At 45.3% G+C, this 9,205-nt stretch overlaps 1 long non-coding RNA gene across 1 annotated transcript; it reads right to left on the reverse strand.

The window, feature by feature from the left end:
- Positions 1-1,450: 1,450 nt before the first annotated feature.
- On the reverse strand, positions 1,451-4,942 carry LOC109304429. The gene is made up of 3 exons (XR_002099389.1): positions 4,877-4,942; positions 2,034-2,194; positions 1,451-1,768 (listed from the first exon to the last, which is right to left on the reverse strand). It is a non-coding gene; the product is annotated as an uncharacterized LOC109304429 (long non-coding RNA).
- Positions 4,943-9,205: the final 4,263 nt, after the last annotated feature.

A 9,205-nucleotide genomic window follows, 5' to 3' on the forward strand; every position in this document is an offset into this window, starting at 1 on the left:
GTGCACCTGCTTTATGCATCAGTATGAGCCTGCTGTCTGTTTCACATAATGCCTCATTCACGGCGGTGGGGGCAGTGCGGGGAGGTGGAGATATAGAAAGGATTTGGCCTTTGACTGTACCTGTTTCTTGCAGACCCTTAGGCCTATTAGCCACAGGCAAAGTGGATTCTCCTATAACTCAACACCTAGCCCCCTGCTTTAGTGCAAAGATCCCTCAGTCACCTCCTCACTAAAAGACTTTCTAAGAAGTTAAGGGAAAACCTTCATTTGACATTTACTGAGTTCCCACCCTGTGCAGATGATTGTTCACATCAGGCACAGAAACTTGATATAGTCCTGCTAGATGTTTTTGTGCCTTACACATCCTCATCATTGAATTTATGGACTGTGATGATAGGCACTTTAGGAACCTCTATCTGTGTTCAGTTAGATTTAGGTGATCGCATCACACTAGCAGTGTCATTGCTGGGATTCAGAGGATACTGATTTCCAGCTACTCACAATATTTTTCAAAATGACTTTTTTGTGTACATTGGTATTCTTCTCTGTCAAAGGGATATTTAATAATGATGACAATAATAATAATGTATAAATTAACAATAGTCATGCAAAAATATATGATTAAGGACCTTCTTTGCCAGGCATGAACCCAAATCAAACCCAGGATCCAAACCCTCCTGACTTTTGGAAGAGCACAGATTTGATCCAAACTTCTTCGCTCTTGTTCCAAAGAACCATGAGCCTGAGAGAACTCTGTGGGGTATTGGAACTGAAATTAAAACTTAGCCCAAGTGCATTTCATATGGTATGGAATTTGCCTTACTCCATCCTGGTAAAACCCCATCTGCCTCTGTCTGAGAGGCTTAACACTTTGATGTTTGTAAACAGTTTAGAAAGAGGCGGTAAGAAAAGGCAGCTAGAGTAGGAGCCAGGTGCCCTACAGCTAAGCCTTGACTCTGCTTCTGACTAGCTTCATGAATTTGACAGAGTCATGTCACTTCTCTGTATCTCCATTTTCCCCTCTGTATAATGGGAATAATGATACTGAATGATGAAGAAATGAGTAAATGAAAAGAATAGAACAGAACTTACTTCTCTTTGATTTTATGATAATATCTAGGGTTTTAAGAGTAATTTAAGAAAATTAGCAGGGACATCAACCATCCTGTTTCAGGGTTTGGGTCAACTGCTATTTTTGAGGGTTAGGAGTAAATGTTTCTTCCAGTCAGATTGTCCTATACATTCCTACAGGAGGTTTTCTTATGTCCCCTCCTGAAGCAGTTAACACTGGTCACTGGTGGTGACAGGACATTGAGCACATGGACATTGGTCTGACCCAATCTGACAGTTCCCATGCGTCTATTGTTACATGCTTTTTCATCTGCACTTGGCTATTTGTGGATGAAAAGCACTATATAAAAGTGTCGCTAATACTAGAGATTGTTGGGCAGAAGGGTGAAGTGAGGTTCCCATCCTACCAAGATGCACAATGAGGCCATTCACAATGCATAGAGCTAAGCTAATGCTCACATCCCAGCCCAGCAGAGGACTTCCAGTGTTATTTCTCCACACACAGCCCTGAGAGTGAGCTCTGCTTCCTTAAAAGTAAGGATCTGGGATTTAAGACTCATTCTCCTTCCACTCCAAAGCCAAACTGCCAGTTTGCTGGCAGTTGTACTGTATCTTCCCATCACTCTCCCTCTGTGTAGCCACTGGGCTGCATCCCGGAGCGGAAGGTTGTGGTGGTGGCTGGGGAAGGGGTGGGGGGCTTGGAGGGGGAGAGAGGAAGCAAGTTTTTAAATAAAAAATGATAAGTGATGAATAGATCAGCTAATCCCAGGAAACCTTGAGAATATAGAGCTGCATCTGTGGGGCCTCCCTTTTTTCCTTTTCTTTTTTTAATTTTCTTTTCTTTAATTTCGCTGCAGCACATATAATCAATTATGGCTTGAATCGGGGATAAGGGGAGGGGAAGCACTTCAATTCATAAATCAATTTTATACGGTCATCAGTCAGGTTGTGAATGCAAATACCTCTGTCGGTTTAGGTTATTCAGAATTAATTGACTCCCACCGGGCTGGGCTGCAGATGGAGAGAAGCTTTCTCACAAAGTCTACTTGGGCTCAGCATGGGGGCGGGCAGGCAGGCTGGCTTCCTCCTCCTCCTCTGCTTCCCTCTCTCTTGGAGTATTATGCTATTGAAGATGGGGAAAGCAGTGTGTGTGTATGCGAGAGAGAGAGAGTATATAGGCGAGTGAGTGAGAGAGATGCTTGAAGAAAGAAAGGGATATGCAAAGATTAAAGTCACAAACCCCCTCTTCAGCCCTGGCCTGCACAGACACTTTTATGTGATTAGAAATGCTTTGCTTTCAAGGGTTTGCTTTTAAGCCTTGAGCTTCTCTTGAACTTCTCAAATAAGAAAACAAACAGAAGTGTCAAAGCCCCTGTGCCTGGAATTCAGGCTAGAATCATGTCATTACAAAGCCACATTGCAACTGTGACTTTGGCATCTGGGTCGCCGTTTCAAAGCCAACCTGGGTCAGGAGGGATCGAAAGTCATTAACATCTAATACTTGTTTTGGTGGCCTAGTGGAAAGGAGTTTTGTGGCTTCCGGCCACCAAGAGGACACATCACAAACACCATCACTTAAGTTTCCACTTACTGGGTCCTCTCTCTGATAGTCTCAGTTGAGAAGTCAAGTGTTGATGGGCCACAGATGCTGAATTACCCTCTCATCTCTAGAGAGAATCTGTGTCTGTTCGTTCATACATAACACCATGGGGAAGCTGACACTGTTTCTGTGTGGGGGCCTGGACAAGAGTTAAGACAGGACTTCAAATATCCAGGACTGTTGATCTGGCATATTTAGCTCCAAGACTCCTCAGAGGAACAGGCTTGTCATGGGATTGGGTTTGCTGCTCTGTGTCTTTCTCTGGATCCCTCGTTTCTGACATGGTGATCTGTTGTGCTGCCCCTCACCTGAAGAATGACCTTTTGTTATCCTAGTAAGCTTCCACCCACCTACCTGAGAAGTAGTTGGGACATTTCAAAGGTAGCTCTTCAGAAGTTCCTGACTTCACAGAAGTCATGTAAGCCAGGACCGTTATCAGACAAACTCAGAGATGAGTACTGGGAAAATGTATCTTACTGAGGAGGTTCAGTAAACCTTAGGGAGTCTTTTAACCTGCTTGGGTAGCCTCCACTGGCTTGAATGTGTGCTACAAGTCCCCCATTGTGCTCATCCATAGAAGATACCAGTTGCAACAGTCCTTACCTATAGAGTTCAAGCTGGAGCAACTCATACTTTTAGATCTGGGCATCCACAGTTCAATCCACTGTATATTGGCCAAAAGGGTGGCTATTATACCTACATTAAAGACAATACTATCAAGCTCTTTACTGACCCACAGACAACCAAGCACTCTACAAATGAGGTTGGTATTATCCCCATTTTACAGATAGGGAAGCTGAGGCACACAACCCTGGGAAGTAACTTGCCAAAGATCACCAAATAGGCCAGTGTACAGTGAGGATTAGAATTTAGGTCTTGTAAATCCTGGCCTACTGCTCTATCCATTATGCTACACTGATTTGCTCACCTGATGCCTGATTTACAACTCTACCCATCACAGAAAGAAGGTACAACAGTGCATCCAGGGTTAAATTCTATCCCACCTATTAGGTATCTAAGTGGACTTAGGCACCTATTTCACCTCACTCAAGGCCCCGAAAAACAGATGCAAAAGATGGGTGGGTCCTCCTACTCCTTGCTGCTTTTCTGTGGCTCAGTCTTAAGGGTCAGATGTTAGTGTGTTACAAAAGTAGATGCATTAATTGTTTTTTCATGACTTGAATAGGTTAGAATAGAATCCCACTTGGACACTTAAGTCCACTTTAGACACCAGCTAAGTGGAATAGAATCTGCCCCCCTGCCCCATGCCCTCTATTGCCAAACAGATAGATTAACTGCATTAGGTTCAGACAATACTGGGGGGTACCGATGAACCAACAGGATGATTATGGATCAGCTCCCGTGGTTCAGCCTTATGGTGCTGTGAAAACAATAGGCCTGGAATGCTGAAAACCCCAAAGACACTGTGGAGGTAACAACAGCAGGAGAGGAAGCTTGGCTACACTTAAAGCACCCCACCAGCATGAAGGTTATAAAGGAAGATGAAAGGGGGCTGTCTGTGAATGTTCACAGTTAAGTGGGGAGGTGGAAAATTGCTTTGCAGCTCTTAAAGTAAGGGAGAGTGCAGACTTTGGCAAGGGCAAGGGAAAAAGGCAGAACAAAAGAGGCATGCAACTTTCATTATAGTCTTTTTACATTTTGAGTGAGTTTACTGTTCTAATGGTAGCCAGAGAGAGCCAGGTGCTATGAAAGCCTCCCACACAGCTCTGCCAAATTCACTTCATTCCTGACATACAAAACTCCTTGCTATCCCCCACACAGCTCCAGTGGTGCCCTTTGTGCCTGCCCTCCAGCTTCCCTTGCTTTTCCAGCTCTGGGCTCCCCACACAATTCTTCCAGTGCCACTGCCCTGAGCCACCCCTGTCTATTCCAGAGCACCCCCCCTCCCATGCAGCTTTGCCAAATTCCTATAATCCCTGACACACAAAACTCCGTGCTGTCTACTATACAGCTCTGACAGTACCCCTCAGTCCTGCCCTGCAGCACCCCTGCCAGCTCCAGTCTTGGGCTCCCCACTATGGATAAACATATACATAGGGGATGGACACATGAACCACAAAGTCATCTTCACTTGTTGTTTGAAACAAATCCATACTGTGACCTATAAGACAGAAAAACTGATCCAGAAACCCCCTGATCTTTACTCTTAGATTAAAAAAATATAGGCAAACACAGGACATTTACTAATGTCTTGCTCAGTTCTTGCTACACACTGAACAGTTGCCTGTTGTGAAGAGTAGACCCAGCTTTAGTAAGGTTTTCCCTAATTAGGCTGTTAAGGTTAAGATATGGATTCAACACAGCAGCATCGGATCAACTCAGCTGATAGCTGTGTGCACAATCTGACTTTTGCTGCAATTCCCCTGTTAACTCATCATCCCAGCTGTCTTTTTTCCAGACTTTTCATTGGCTGGCTGTTCCCAGGAATTTAGTCTCATGGTGGTTTTAATAGAAGCCAGGTGGTCCAACTCCCTGATATTTATGCTCAGGGTCAGAAAAATGACTGTGTTGTTATGGCCCCTTCCTACTCTACAGCTTCTCTCCCTGGGTGCCTTGGGCCATGGTTGCTGTCTTGACTGAGGATAGGCAGGTTTCAGCCAGGTAGGTATGGGAGAGCAAGATAGATTCTGTACTCTCTTAGGAGGGCCTCAGCTCTGTCCCCGTGGCAGGTTCTTAATACTGGGCAGTGGTATGAGGGGCAGGAAGAGATCTACTGAACAGGTTGATCTCAGGTACACTTATAAGCCTGGAAGAAGATAACAGTATTTTTGGATTTTTTTTACATAGGTTTGGACTCACTTGATTCAGAATCACTGACTGTAAAGCTATATTAGACCTCCCCAGTACAATGTTGATTGCCTCACAACTCTGAGGGAATGTCTACACCAGTGTTTCCCAACCTTTTCCAGCCCAAGGTGCACTTACATTAATAAATTTTTTCCATGGCACACCTGTTAAGGCATACCCCATCCTCATACGTATTGTAGCTCATTGCCATGGCAAAATCCTTTGAGGGCTAGGGACATGTTCTCCAGGTGCTTTTGTTTGCTCAACACTCAGAAGCAAGTTCTCTGTCTCTCAAACTTTCTTTAGACTAACTGTGTTTTTTTTTTTTTAAGTGAAAAACTCAAGTGGCCAAAGGGTGACCCAGTTCCCTGCCCTGTGAGATACAGAGAGCTCCCACTAATTTCAGTGTGAGAATCAGGCCCCAGGTCTTCAGCTACTGGCATCTCTTTCCTAGACGAAAGCCAATGCGTTCGTATCTGGGATTTCTGGGAGGTGTGAGCTGCTTGTTTTACTGCAGAGCCCCTTTCATGGAGCCTTGGGGAAGGAAGGGAGAAATCTTTACACCCATGGTGGGACTTCTGAAGAATTCACAGTCATCATTCCTAGAGACACTAAAGATTTTATAGCTCTGGTACCAGCAGTTACAGTGCCCTGTGGAACTCAGAGCTGAGCTCATGCCAGGGATCCTTCATCTCACTAGAGGTTGGAAAGCAGCCAACAGCTTCACACAGGGAAGTGTTTTTCAGAGGGAGGGGAGTGGAGAAGGGGAAGGAGGACAGAGGCCAGGAGAAGGGAAGAGAGAATGGAGAACAAAAGAATGTGGGATAAAACCAAGAGAGAAGGGGAAGAGGAGTAATAAAAAGAAAGTGGAGAGAGAATGAAAGAGGAAAGGAGAAAAGCCAAAGCAGGGGACTGTTCTCAGTAGGAAAATAAAGAGAAGAGAAGTGCAGAGAGAGAAGGGAAAGAAGAAAGAAATGTAGATGAAAGAGAGCTATAGGGAGAAAAAATTAACAATGAGGTGCAATGGGAAAAGGAGGAATAATAGAAGGGAGAGGCAGGAAGAAAACAGGAGTTGGAGGAGAGAAAAGGCTACAGTGATATGGGGGCTAAGAGCAGGTATATCAGGACAGCTCAAAAATTGCCAAGCACCTAGGAAATGAAGCTTTGCACTAGCCCTCCAACATGGCTGCCCAGGTACCAGGATTGGAGAAACAAGCCAGTAATCTAGGAGTGCTGGGGACAAGAACTTATAGTCAGCCACAGACACCCTCTCCTTACATATGTACATACACCCTCAGCCACCATGTAGATTCAAACATATGCATACTACATGTCCACCCTCTCCTCATGCCATTTGTACCCCTATGTCCTCCCATCACCACCCTCATTCACACATGGGCATCCACCTCCATTCCCACTATGGTTGGCTGGAAAAGAAGAATTTAATTTTGTAAAGAAAAAAAATGAAGGGTTTTGACATTGGGCTCCACTGATTCTGGAGATGAAAAAAATCCCTTAGGAATTCTTTTTGGTGGCGGGGGGAGGGAGGGGGAGAAGAGGAAGAGAGAAGGGGAAGGGAGGACAGAGGCCAGGAGAAGGGAAGAGAGAATGGAGAACAAAAGAATGTGGGATAAAACCAAGAGAGAAGTGGAAGAGGAGCAATAAAAAGTGGAGAGAGAATGGAAGAGGAAAGGAGAAAAGCCAAAGCAGGGGACTGTTCTCAGTAGGAGAATAAAGAGTTTTCTTGCACTGCTATAGTCAGCCTCAGTAACATATAATACCTGATGAAGTACGTGTTGCCAATGAAAGCTCGTAGCTCTCTGAACCTCTTAGTCTTGAAGGGCACCAATACACGTGACCAGTCTCATAGCAAGGAAATTTGGCGCCTGGGGCAAAGCCCGCAGCAGCAGCCTGCCCTCACCCTATGCACAGATGTGGGGGGTACCTCCCACCTCCATGCTTGCCCAGGAGTACATGCAATGGCAGGAGCTGCCCTCCCCCATCCCGTGCCCCCCCCCCCAAATAAGGCACTCGCAGCTCCATCCCACACCCCGCCCCAGCTGGGCACTGCCTGTTGGTGCCCCAAGGCACTCACTCCTCTCGTCCTCCCCTTGCTACGGTACTACATGTGACAGACCTCTGCTTGCATCAGAGCAGGCTCAATTAAGCAAGCCTGCTGCAAGTCTGAGTCTGCTGAAGCATGCTAAATAGCATGCTCAGCAGCCTCCATGTCATGTGTATTCAGCATCCTCACATTTCAAAATAGCAGCAGAGACACTTTAATTAAAGCTTGTTGAATGAACTGTAGTTAAAGTGCTCCTGCCTCCATTTTGAAGCATGGGACACTGAATACACGTGATGCTGTGAGCGCTTTAATTAGACCGGCTCTCAGAGCCACTCTAAGTAAAGCATCCCCTCCCCACCCTGGAGCACGCATATAGATGTCCTAAGGTGTGACCCTGGCCTACCTCCTGCCTGACTGCAGATTAGTATGGCTAAGCACCTGTCTGCTCAATCATATATAACTCTATGGACTGCACATGTACTATTTCATCCCTATAGGCTCCCATTCTCCATGCAAACACTTAAGAGTGCCCTGACATAAACACCTACATTCATATCCTCCTACATATATACAGCCATAGGCAAGCACCCATACAACCTGAACCACACTATCCCATGCATGGTACCCTCAAAAACACTTGTTCCAAGTCCCCACACAAGCCCACAGGCACACCTTCACATATTTACACACCTCATAAGTGTGTACACATGTGCAAACATACATTGCAATGCCAGGCCATGTTTCAAAAGCACAATGTGTCAGCTTGTTCTTTGAGTAAGCCAGCTGCAGTCATAAAAACAGATTCCAAACATTAAATTCAGCACAGTTTGTTTCTGGTTATAATGGGCAGAAACTGACTTATAACAGAGGATTTCTAGACTTTTATAGGCACTACAGGGGACCTGGTAAAGGAAGGGAACTGGGGGCCAGGGGAGAGCTGGCATCTGTAGTACCGAGATGAGGGAGCAGCAGTGATTTAACTTTCTATTAAAATCCCTCCTGCAAGCTGTGTAAACTTTTGCCTTTTAAACAAACACCCTACATTGATTTTACATTGTTAATGAAACTCTCCCAGACAGACAATAACTGTGGCTTGTATTCTCACTGGAGTAGAAGAGTCAGCCAACAGCCAAACGAATTAAGGCTGCGTGCAACTTTAATGCATAACCTGACATCTGAGTATCGTGCTCATCCAACAGGAGGTAAATATTTGCAGTGCCCCCAAGGGGCAGGGAGTAAGGAATTGTACCTGTGGTGATCTTCCCCCACACCTTCACCAGCCAACTCCTCACCTCCCTTGTGGATGCTGTTTCCTGATTAACACTGGCGTTTGGGAGAGAAGCAGATTGGACACATGCACTCCAGAAGGGCCAGCATTTTGCAAAAAAAAAATCAAGACTCTAAAATCTGTATTTCAGAAGAGCAAGAGGCATTGGGTTGTATGTGTGATTGGGATGGGAAGCAAGAGTTGGGAAAAGGAGTAAAGAGGAATGTGTGTGGGAAATGAGCCTGCAAGAGAGAAGCTCAAGCTAAGAAAGCAAAAGCATGAGCCACAGCCACCCATTAAGCAGCTGCTGTGAACAGTGTAGAACAAGGCTGTTCAAATTCCCAATTCCTGCATTTTGCTCCTCATCCAGTTAATGACACACAGGGTTCATCTA

The sequence above is a fragment of the Gavialis gangeticus genome, unplaced genomic scaffold (assembly GCF_001723915.1).
Source record: "Gavialis gangeticus isolate Ggan-Ray unplaced genomic scaffold, GavGan_comp1, whole genome shotgun sequence".
Lineage (NCBI taxonomy): Eukaryota > Metazoa > Chordata > Crocodylia > Gavialidae > Gavialis > Gavialis gangeticus.